At 43.8% G+C, this 12,201-nt stretch overlaps 1 protein-coding gene across 5 annotated transcripts in view; it reads right to left on the bottom strand.

Annotated features, from left to right (window-relative positions):
* Nucleotides 1–12,201, bottom strand: part of pnpla7b (patatin-like phospholipase domain containing 7b) — a 354,575-nt gene that overhangs the window by 336,686 nt on the left and 5,688 nt on the right. The gene's annotated exons all lie outside the window — the stretch shown is intronic.

A 12,201-nucleotide genomic window follows, 5' to 3' on the forward strand; every position in this document is an offset into this window, starting at 1 on the left:
ATTTCCTTAAAGTCCCTGTTATTTAAAAAACAAAATACTATTTTCTACAACTCCACACTGTGTGCACCAGCCAGCAGGCTTCTCCCCCCAGCACACACACATAACTAACCAAACGCCATATGACCACATTACATTATAACTCCGTTACATGCTCCATAAAGCAGGGCCATCCAACAGAAATAGGTGTGGCTACAGCGACACCATTTTAGCCACCTGCACTAATCCCAGTAGAAAACACCCAATTAGTTCATTATACACATAAATGTACTTCAAGTGTATAATACTTAACATCTATCACTGTTCAATAACCAAGAAAGTAAAGCATTCAACGATCAAAAATACTAGCACTCTCTGCTTTTATCTTACCATTTTACAAACAAATGCACTAAAAAGGTGGAAGTTCACATGTATATGCCGTGTGAATATGACTACTGAGATCACATGGTCTACAATGGTGTCTACTCATCATTTTCTTTTACCAATCATTAATGCAATTCACCACATCTGGAATTCCAATTCATCACGTGACCAGTAGCTAACGTATTGGGCAACACTGGAATAAACCATTGTGGTGGGAGATTTTTTGTGCACTGGGTGCAGAGATTGTAATTGTGATTTTGCTGCAATTGGGAAAAGATTTTCCTTCTATATTGTCTCGTTCTTTAGGATATATATCTTGTCTCAAAATCAGCAAATATTTAGCCCAAAGGTTAGTGGCTTACTAAAGAAACAGATAATGCTCATTTATGTACACCGGGAGCAGGATTACACAGAATGAACTGTGATTTTCCTAGTAATTGATAGCAGATTATAGTGATGTCACAATTATCTAGCTAACGTCAAGAACTGCAACTACTTTCTATGTTTCTATGTAACACAGTCCATCTCCGCCCATACTAACAGCTGTTGCCAGAGCAAAGAAATTAATCCAAATCCACATGCAGGCAGCAAATTGAACAGCCACAGTCACAACAGACAGAAGGAAAAAAGAAAAGACTTGTATTTAATAGTACCTTTCACAACCTCAGGATATTACAAAGCACTTTACAGCCAATTGTGTACTATTAAAGTGTAATCACTGTTGCAATGTAAGAAATGCAGCAACCAAAGGTCCCACAAACAGCAATGTGATAATTAACCAGATAATCTGTTTTAATGATGTTGGTTGAGGGATAATTGGCCAGGACATCAGGGAAAACTCTCTGCTCTTTCTTGAATAGTGCCATATAGGATCTTTTACGTCCAGCCGAAAGGCCAGACGGGACCTCGGTTTAACGTATTATCCGAAAGACTGCACTGGACCGTCAGCCTAGATCTGTGTGCCCAAGTCTCTGGAGTGGGTCTTGAACCCATGACCTGCTGACTCACACGCAAGCAGATTGTGGCACAGCAAGGTATTTTACAGTGTTTGACTTCAGAGCCTTGATCTGAATGGAAACCTCGATTTGTACTGCAAAAGTCTCTCTGTAAGAATCACATGTGGAATGGGTTTGGCAGTCTCAATCCAGTTCCTTGAGCGTGCAAGTTTATGACACAAATGACCATAACTTAGGCACAACAATGACCAACATTGATAAAGGTCAGAGTGTTCTTCAATGATTAGGGAGGCACAGAGGCACATTGTTGAGTCAAAGTATAGGGAGCCTTATTCTATGGTCTATATTTGTTCTGGGACTACTCGATGTTGACACTGGGCAGAAAGACTCAAAGTATTAATTCCCCAGCAACAACCTCCCTCATTTTAAGAACAAACATTCAGATACATTGGGTAACAACTAATCGCTCACGGCCAGATATCCATAAACACATTTAAAGATTCGATTAAGAAATCAGCCAAATGTCCCTTATGTACATTTTTTTTTAAATTCAGCACCTTTTCTAAATCGTTGTTCAAATTAGTGTTAACAATCACTAACTCCACATAAATTATTCATATTTGAACAGTTGTCTTTTGGTCAAGATTGCTAAAAAATAATATGAAAAGCAGTCCTTCCTCGAACCTCCGGAGCACTTTGTTTTCAAGGACTTGGGCTGTTCTCTTGCAGTTCTTAATTAGCACCCTGATCACATTATCGACTAAAGTCATCGGTTCTTCTGTACTTATGCTTATTAATTCTCTCCAAGTCAGGATCACTTTAAATACAGATAAGCTTATGCCAACTCGCGAGGACAACTCTGTTAATAAAGAACGAGATTAGTGCAGTAGTGAGAAATGATATTGGCTCAGAAAATCAAGATGTAGAATCAGTTTGGATGGAGATGAGAAATAATAAGGGAAAGAAGTCACTGGCGGGAGTAGTCTATAGGCGACGAACAGTAGCTACACTGTAGGACAGAGTATCAATCAAGAAATAATAGAGGCTTGTAAGAAAGGTACTGCAATAATCATGGGCGATTTTAATCTTCACATAGATTGGACAAATTAAATTGGCAAAGGTAGCCTTGAGGACGAGTTCATAGAGTGTATTCGGGATGGTTTCTTAGAACAATACGTTGTGGAACCCAACCAGGGAGCAGGCTATTTAGGATCTGGTAATGTGTAATGAAATAGGATTAATTAATAATCTCATAGTAAAGGATCATCTAGGGAAGAGTGATCATAGCATGTTAGAATTTCAAATTCAGTTTGAGGGTGAGAAACTTGAGTCTCAAATTCGTGCCCTGAACTTAAATAAAGGCAATTACAAAAGGTATGATGACAGAGTTGACTAAAGTGGACTGTGAAAATAAATTAAAGGGTAAGACGAGGCAAACTTTTAAGAAGATATTTCATAACTCTAAGCAAAGATATATTCCAGTGAGAAAGAAAGACCAAGAAGGATGAACCATCCGTGGCTAACTCAGGAAGTTATGGATGGTATCAAATTGAAAACAAAGGCATACAATGTTGCGAAGATTAGCGGTAGGCCAAAGGATTGGGAAATTTTTAGAAGCCAGCAAAGGACAACTAAAACATAATAGAGAGAAGATAGATTATGAGAGTAAACTAGCAAGAAATATAAAAACAGACAGTAAGAGCTTCTACAGGTATATAAAAAGGAAGAGTAGTTAGAGTAAATGTTGCTCCTTAGAGGATGAGACTGGGGAATTAATAATGAGAAACAGAGAAATGGCAGAAACTTTGAACAAATATTTTGTGACGGTCTTCATGGCAGAAGACACTAAAAGCATCCCAATAATAATAGATAATCATTGGGATATAGGGAGGGAGAAACTTAAAACAATCACTGTCACTCGAGAAAACATACTAGGCAAACTAATAGGACTAACGGTGGACAAGTCCTCTGGACCTGATGGCCTGCATCCTAGGGTCTTAAAAGTGGCTACTGAGATAGTGGATGCATTGGTTGTAATCTATCAAATTTCCCTGGATTCTGGAGAGGTCCCAGCGGATTGGAAAACCGCAAATGTAATGCCCCTATTCAAGAAAGGAGACACACAGAAAGCAGGAAACTATAGACCAGTTAGCCTAACATCTATCATTGGGAAAATGCTGGAGTCCATTATGAAGGAAATAGTAGCAGGACATTTAAAAAAATCATAACACAATCAGAGTCAGCATGGTTTTGTGAAAGGGAAATCACGTTTGACAAATTTACCAGAGTTCTTTGAGGATGTAATGAACAGGGTGGATAAAGGGGAACTAGTAGATGTCGTGTATTTGGATTTCCAGAAGGCATTCATTAAGGTGCCATATAAAAGGTTACTGCACAAGACAAGAGCTCACGGGGTTGAGGGTAATATATTAGCATGGATAGAGGATTGGCTAACTAACAGAAAACAGACAGTCGGGATAAATGGTTGGCAAACTGGAACTAGTAGGGTGCCACAGCGATCAGTGCTGGACCTCAACTATTTACAATCTATATCAATGACCAATGACTTGGATGAAGGGACCAAGTGTAATGTAGCCAAATTTGCTGGTGATACAAAGATAGGTGGGAAAGCAAGTTGCGAAGAGGACACAGAATCTGCAAAGGGATATAGATAGGTTAATTGAATGGGCAAAAATTTGGCAGATGGAGTACAATGTGAGAAAATGTGAGGTTATCCACTTTGGTAGGAAGAATAAAAAAGCAAATTATTATTTAAATGGAAAGAGACTACAAAATGCTGCGGTACAGAGGGATCTGGGGGTACTTGTACATGAAACACAAAAAGTTAGCATGCAGGTACAGCAAGTAATTAGGAAGGCTAATGGAATGTTGGTCTTTATTGCAAGGGGGATGGAGTATAAAAGTAGGGAAGTCTTGCTACAACTGTGCAGGGCGTTGGTGAAACCACACCTGGAGTACTGCATACAGTTTTGGTCTCATTATTTAAAAGGAGGGATATAGTTGCATTGGAGGCAGTTCAGAGAAGGTTCACTAGCTTGATTCCAGAGATGAAGTGGTTATCTTATGAAGAAAGGTTGAGCAGGTTGGAGTTTAGAAGAATGAGAGGTGATCTTATTGAAAAGTATAAGATTCTGAGGGGGTTTGACAGGGTAGATGCAGGGAGGATGTTTCCCCTTGTGGGGGAATCTAGAACTAGGAGGCATAGTTTCAGAATAAGGGGTTGTCCATTAAACGGAGATGAGGAATTTCTTCTGAGGGTCATGAATCTTTGGAATTCCCTGCCCCAGAGAGCTGTGGAGGCTGGGTCATTGAATGTACTTAAGGTGGAGATAGACAGATTTTTGAACGGTAGGGGAGTCAAGAGTTATGGGGAGTGGGGAGTGGGGCAGGGAAGTGGAGGCCAGGATCAGATCAGCCATGATCGTATTGAATGGCGGAGCAGGCTCGAGGGGCCAAATGGTCTACTCTTGCTCCTATTTCTTATGTTCTTATGTTATGTTCTTATGCAGGAGGGTGTGGATGTGGAGTTCACGGGATCTTTCAGATATTACAAAATCTGTGTAGCCCATGAGAAACATGCAACCCCAATTATCTTCCAGCCTGCCCTGAAGTTAAAGGGGGTCACTGCAGCTCAGATCTCCTTGAGCACGTGATTAGGCAGGACGGCAATAGTCCAACAGCAGTTCCATTCTAGTTTATTACTTCCCTACCTTAAGTGCAATCAAGGAGAGACTTTTCTGTAACATTTTACTTCCGAAAGATGCCAATTGCTTTAATATTTTTTTAAATCTTCAAATGATTAGAACTTCTGCATTCTAGAAACTTAAAAACCTATCATGAACTTCTGATTATCTACAGAGTTTATACAACAATTATCTCTCAGCTCTTGACTAAGAGTGTATGTAACCGCGAGTCTGTACAGAATTAGACAACACAGCTGTCAGCAACATGTGTTGCAAGATACTGGAGGCCGCTCAATAAGTTATTTCTCTCACAATTACAAAAGGCCTTCTATTTGTACAACGTGCAGCAACACACAGCAATCAGAGCAGTAATGTCCCACAGCAAGTGATTCCATAGTCCCAGGGGAGCTCCAAGCAGCATCTCAGTTTAAAAACAAAACACATCATTTACAACAGTATTAACAGTATTCTGCTCCCCCTCCCCTTCACCACCCCGCACATACTCGCCCGCCCACCCACCATTTAGTTTGCTCATCGTTTTCTAAGCAATGGTTAGAAAAGTGCTCCAATATTAGCAGCAAGCATTGGATAAGATTGGAAACACCATGCTGCAAAGGTTAGCTCGTCCAGCCACATAAGATGGAAAGGGGGGAGGGGGGGTGGGGCATGTTAAATGTTACCAGCAAACCCCACTACCATCACCAAACAGCACTGAGATAATGACCAGATAATCTGTTTTCGTGATGTTGGTTGAGGGATAAATGTTGGGCAGGACACCAAGGAGAACTCACCTGCTCTTCTTCGAAATAGTGCCATGTGATCTTTTAGATCTACCCGAGAGAGCAGTTTAACATCAGTTTAAGGTCTCATCCAAAAGATGGCACCTCTGACAGGGCAGCACTCCTTCAGTATTGCAATGGAGTGTCAGCATGCATTATGTGCTCAAGTTTCTGAAGTGGGACTTGAACCCGTAAACTTATGACTCCGAGGCGAGTGTGCTACCAACTGAGCCACGGTTGACAGCAACACTTTAAAAAGGCCATAACAAGGGGAGATTACAATTAACAAACACTATCACTTTAATGTCGTGCCTTCAAAATTAGTTCCACACTTGGTGAAATTCCTATCCTGTGGAACAATCCATTCATATTCAGCATCAGTCTTCAGAATCTGCTTCATCTATGCACAGCAACAGGTTAACCTCGCTCTGCTTACAGACAACAGGAATGTTTACACAGCTCACTCTTGAAATGGCATTTGCGTGTTTAAACTATCATTTGTACTGTAACTTTGAGACTTTTAAAGAACATTAGTCATGCAGAGAAACAGCAGGAGGAGGGAAGACTTTATATATGGTGTACCAGGACCCGACCAGTTATTCAGAATATAGGTACTGGCATGAAGAGCAATTATTCTCATTACTCACCGAGCCCCAGATCTTGGCTGTGCTATCAAAGCAGGTGCATTCTCGCAGATCAGGCAGGTGAGAGGATCAAAATGGTGGAAAAGGCAATTATTCCAGAAGCAGCTCATTCTTGATGTCAGCTTGCAGAGTCAAGGAACAGCATTCTGACAAGGATTTTGGCAAAGCGCAGTGGTTTGTAAAACTTTCAAAGTACACTGACTTGAACTAAAAACACTCAGCAGCCCAACTACAGATTTTATCCGACCAAACTTGATATCCATGTTGAGCTGGGCACTTTGATGTACTGGTACTGGGATCAATTTGAGGTGATGAATCACCACCAAAGGCCTTTGCCCAATGTCTCAGCTGATTTACCTAGCGAGTAGTTGAGAGATATAGACCACATACAAGCCAAGGTCTGTGCAGTGAGCCGTTATCACTGGGGCTTTGCAAGCAGCCTCAGTATCCCTTGGTTTGGGGAGGGCCAACGTTGCCAGTCTTGAATACTACCCAGCAATCCGCACCAGAAGCGAGGATAGGATCAGGTGTAGGTGAATGCTCAGCCAACACTCACCATCGAGGCCCAAACATGAATTAAGGCCACTTGAGTAAAGCACGAGGGCAACTAACACTGGGAGGAACCAGACCTCGCAATAAATAAAACATCACACAATATGCAGCTACACAGAAGGCTGCAGATTTCCCACTCTGAAGAGTTCTTAATCTCATGTCTGCTCCCAGTGGAGGCTGGGCAGCTCCACACAAACTAGACAGTCAACTAACAATGGCATTGATGGCTGAAGAGTAAGGAACTCGGTTCCCCTGGGAATGTGTGGTCAGAGCTGGGCCAGTAAGGGAGGAAAACAGAGACAGCATTACAATCAGCAGCTTTCTGTACAAAGAAACACAAAAGCAGAATCACTGGGAGAACATCCTTACACCATGCCCCTAACGATCACCATACTGTATGTGTCAGCTGTGGCTCAGTGGGCAACACACTCGCCTGAGTCAGAGGTTGTGGGTTCAAGTCCCACTCCAGGAACTTGAGCACATAAATCTAGGCTGACACTCCAGTGCAGTGCTGAGGGAGTGCTGCACTGTCTTTCGTATGAGACGTTAAACCGAGGCCCCCCTGTCTGCCTTCTCAGGTGGGCATAAAAGATCCCTTGGCACTATTTCGAAGAGGAGCAGGAGCGTTATCCCTGCTGTCCTGGCCAATAGTTATCCCTCAATCAACATAACAAAAACAGCTTATCTGGTCATTATCACATTGCTGTCTGTGGGAGCTTGCTGTGCGCAAGTTGGCTGCCACATTTCCCACATTACAAGAGTGACTACACTCCAAAAGTACTTAATTGGCTGTAAAGTGCTTTGAGACGTCTGGTGGTCATGAAAGGCGCTATATGTCTTTATTTTGTATATAAAGCAGTGCACCAATAACAGTATTACTAGGCTTATTCAGTGGTTCCAATGTGGTACAGAAAGAATTGTATGTAAACCAACACCATTTTAACAGTTATACCAATACAGATCCATACATACATTGCTCCCAACACGAGTGACAGGCCTGTAACCATGAATAATGCACCCGAGTATTACACTGCTTAAAATGCATTCTCCAGACACAAGTTTGGAATCACAAAATCAACAAGTACACTGGCCTGGCATTTTCACAGTTCAAGTGGGCACAGCAGGAAAATTTCACATGCATGTTGTGCTTTCGAGTGGCAACAGTCTGGCCAATTTGCTGGAAAAGTAATTAGAATGTGCCACAAAGGGCACATGGTGGCCAAAGTCTGCCACACCGCTGGTATTCGGGCCCGATACAGGGCAGCACAGCAGGTGGTTGGACAGAGAACAGGCTGCGGAGCAATAGCGCGGGGATGGGTCGCAGTGTGTGGGGACAGTGTCCAGGTCGGGATTAGTTGGACTGATGAGTTTGTACTGAAACCACGGTATAAAGAAAAGGAGGGCTGCCTCACGAACTGCGTGCGATCCCTCGCCACATTCAATCGCCGGCTGCAACCCACGCTGATCGCATAAGCTCAATGAATCATCAATACACAGATAATAACATCAGTCGGGAGAAAACCAGAGCACGCTTGCCTGTCCAAAACACTAACTTTATTATTTAACTGAGTTTTAAGATTTCGGCAAAGTTCCGAGAATAAGTCAGTAAGATGTTAAACAACCTGCCGAGCCCTCCAGTGCCCTTCTGCAATGCTCTGACTGGCTGTGGCGATCACACTGCCTCCATCACAAACTCCAGCTCGCCTTATATGTTAATGGCGGCGGAACTGTGATATTTACTCCTTCAACCTTTTCAGGGAGGGTCTCTGTGGAGCAGAGCAAAGTCCCAACAGATTATGGCCAGCATAATTTCCTGGAATTTCTGCACTGCAGTAATACAACAACAACTGGTATTTATATAGCACCTTTAACGTAGTGAAACGTCCCATATAAGACAAACATTTTGACACCGAGCCACACAAGGACACATTAGGGCAGATGACCAAAAGCTTGGTCAAAGAGGTAGGTTTTAAAGAGCGTCTTAAAGGAAGAGAGAGGGAGAGATTTAGGGTGGGAAATCCAGAGCTTAGGACCTCGGCAACAGAGGGCACAGCCACCAATGGTGGAGCAATTATTATCAGGGATGCTCAAGAGGGCAGAATTGGAGCAGCGTAGATATCGCAGGGGGTTGTGGGGCTGGGGGTAGATTACAGAGATAGGGAGAGACAAGGCCATGGAGAGATATGAAAACAAGGATGAGAATTTTGAAATCGAGGTGTTGCTGAACCAGGAGCCAATGTCGGTCAGCGAGCACAGGGGCGATGGGCGAGCAGGACTTGGTGCCGGTTAGGACACGGGCAGCCGAGTTTTGGATCACCTATAGTTTACATAGGGTACAATGTGGGAGACCAGCCAGGTGTGTGCTGGAAGAGTCAATTTTCTGCTCCTCAAGAACTGGATGTCGGACAAGCAGTCTGACAATTTAGAGACCGTGGAGGGGTCGAGAGACGTGGTGGTGAGGTAGAGCTGGGTGTCATCAGCGTATATCTGGAAACTGCCGCCGTGTTTTCAGATGATGTCGCCAAGGGGCAACATGTAGCTGACAAATAGGAGGGGGCCAAGGATAGATCCTTGGGGGATAAGAAGCCGTTGCAGGTGACTCTCTGGCTACGATTAGATAGATAAGAATGGAACCAGACGAGTGCAGTCCCACCCAGCTGTACGACGGTGGAGAGGCGTTGGAGGAGGATTGAGTTCTCAACCATGTCAAAGGCTGCAGACAACGCAAAAAGGACGAGGAGGGATAATTTTCCTTTGTCACTGTCACAAAGGATATCATTTGTGACTTCGATGAGAGCCATTTCGGTACTGTGGCAGGCATGGAAACCGAATTGGGGGGATTCAAACATAGAATTGTGGGAAAGATGGGCACGGATTTGGGAGGCTACAACACGTTCAAGGACTTGAGAGGAAAGGGAGGTTGGAGATGGGACGGTAGTTTGCAAGGATGGAGAGTTATTTTTTTTTTTGAGAGGAGTGATGATGGCAGATTTGAGCAAGAGGGGGGGACAGTACCTGAGGAGAGAGAACCGTTAACAATGTAAACTAACATAGGAGCCAGAAAAGAAAGTGGGTGTTCAGCAGTTTGGTCGGAATAGGATCAAGGACAGGATGAGCTCGGAAAGGTCACGAGGGGAGATCGGAGAGAAACTGGAGAAAGATGTGAGGTCTAGGGCAGGGGGGATCCTTCGAGGAAGTTTGGCCCGGTGGGCTAGAGGAAGGAAGGGAAGAGGCAAAGGCGGCCGAATGGATGGTCTCAATCTTAGGGACAAAGAAGTCCATGAGCTCCTCGCACTATTGTCGGAGGTTACAGTGGAGACTGCGGAGAGGGGTTTAAAAAAATGGTAAGCAGTGGAGAATAGAAGCCGGGGTTTATCTTTACATTCCAGAATTATTCTGGAATAGTGAACAATTTTTGCAGACGAGAGCAGGACCCAATAATACTTTATGTGGCGTTGAATGACTAAACCAGTTGTCCGCCATATCTGTTCAAGTCTGCGTCCCTTGGACTTAAGGGAGCGAAGATCAGGGCTGTAACAGGGGGAATGGCCAGGGCGAAAGAGAGTAATTGTTTTAAAAGGGACTAGAGCATCAAAGGTGGTGGTGAGGGTGTGATTGAGCAGATCAGTAGCTGCAGAAATGTATGGTGAATGGAGAGCTAAAGGCTGGACAGTTGGGAGTTCATAAGTGCAGTTGTAAGAGAATTGGGGGAGAATTTTTTCCAGGGGCGAGGTGGGGTTGGAAGGGGGATGTGGGTGGAGAGCGATACGAGGAAGAGGTCAGAAATGGCCTCATCAGCAATTGACACGGTGGGAGTAGCGAGGCCACAAGAGATGGCAAGTTGGGGAGTTTACACGGAAGAAGAGATTAAGTGAGGATAGGAGGCTAGTGAACTCAGAGCAGAGCGCATGATGAATTGAGATGGAGGTTGAAATCACCGAAGATGAGAAGTCGTTCAGTGCAGAGGCAGAGGGAAGAAAGTAGTGAAGAAATAGCAGTAATAACATTTTTATAGTACTTGGGTGGGGTGTAGAGAACGAGAATTTTAAATGAGAGGTGAGAGGGGTGGAATAAGGCAAGATGTTCAAAGGAGGAGAAAGTGACAGAAGAGTAGCGGGACAGACCAAGGTGAGATTTGCTGAGGAGAGCCACACCGCTACCATGGCGGTCTGGGTGGGGCAAGTGGTGGAAGGTATAGCCAGGCGAGGAGGCTTCAATTAAGGGTAAGGTGTCATCGCCTCTTAGCCAAGTTTCCGTCAGGACCATGATGTTGATGCAATCATCCATGATGAGCTCATGGATGGCAAAGGCCTTGTTCGCAAGCAAACGGATATTCTGGAGGGAGATGCGGAGACGGTTAATGATGGCTGTCATACTGCCTGCGTCCACCGGGTCAGCGCTTGTGGGGGGGCTGGGGGCGAGTTGGATGGGAGGAGATTGGCAGATTGGATTCCAGTGAGCGCGCTGGGTGGGAAGGTCGGTAAGAGAGTAGGATGGGACAGTTGGGGTTGCAGCACGCAAGGATGCAGCGACAAGTACCTCGATTGATTGGACAAATCAAATTGGTCAGGGTAGCCTTGAGGAGGAGTTCATAGAGTGCATAAGGGACGGGTTCCTTGAGCAGTATGTAACGGAACCAACCAGGGGGCAGACTATCTTAGATCGGGTGCTGTGTAATGAGACAGGATTAATAAACAATCTCCTAGTAAAGGATCCCCTCGGAATGAGTGATCAAAGCATGATTGAATTTCAAATTCAGATGGGAGGGTGAGAAAGTTCGATCTCTAACCAGCGTACTAAGCTTAAACAAAGGAGACTATGAAGGTATGAGGGCAGAGTTGGCTAAAGTGGACTGGGAAAATAGATTAAAGTGTAGGACGGTTGATGAACAGTGGTGTACATTTAAGGAGATATTTCACAACTCTCAAGAAAAATATATTCCAGTGAGGAGGAAAGGGTGTAAGAGAAAAGATAGCCATCCGTGGCTAACTAAAGAAATAAAGGACGGTATCTAATTAAAAACAAGGGCATACAAAGTGGCCAAAACTAGTGGGAGGACAGAAGATTAGGAAGCTTTTAAAAGCCAGCAAAGAATAACTAAAAAAAATGATTAAGAAAGGGAAGATAGACTATGAAAGTAAACTAGCACAAAATATAAAAACTGATAGCAAGAGTTTCTATAGGTATATAAAAAGGAAAATAGTGG

Source organism: Pristiophorus japonicus, chromosome 20 (genome assembly GCF_044704955.1).
Source record: "Pristiophorus japonicus isolate sPriJap1 chromosome 20, sPriJap1.hap1, whole genome shotgun sequence".
NCBI classification, from domain to species: Eukaryota; Metazoa; Chordata; class Chondrichthyes; family Pristiophoridae; genus Pristiophorus; species Pristiophorus japonicus.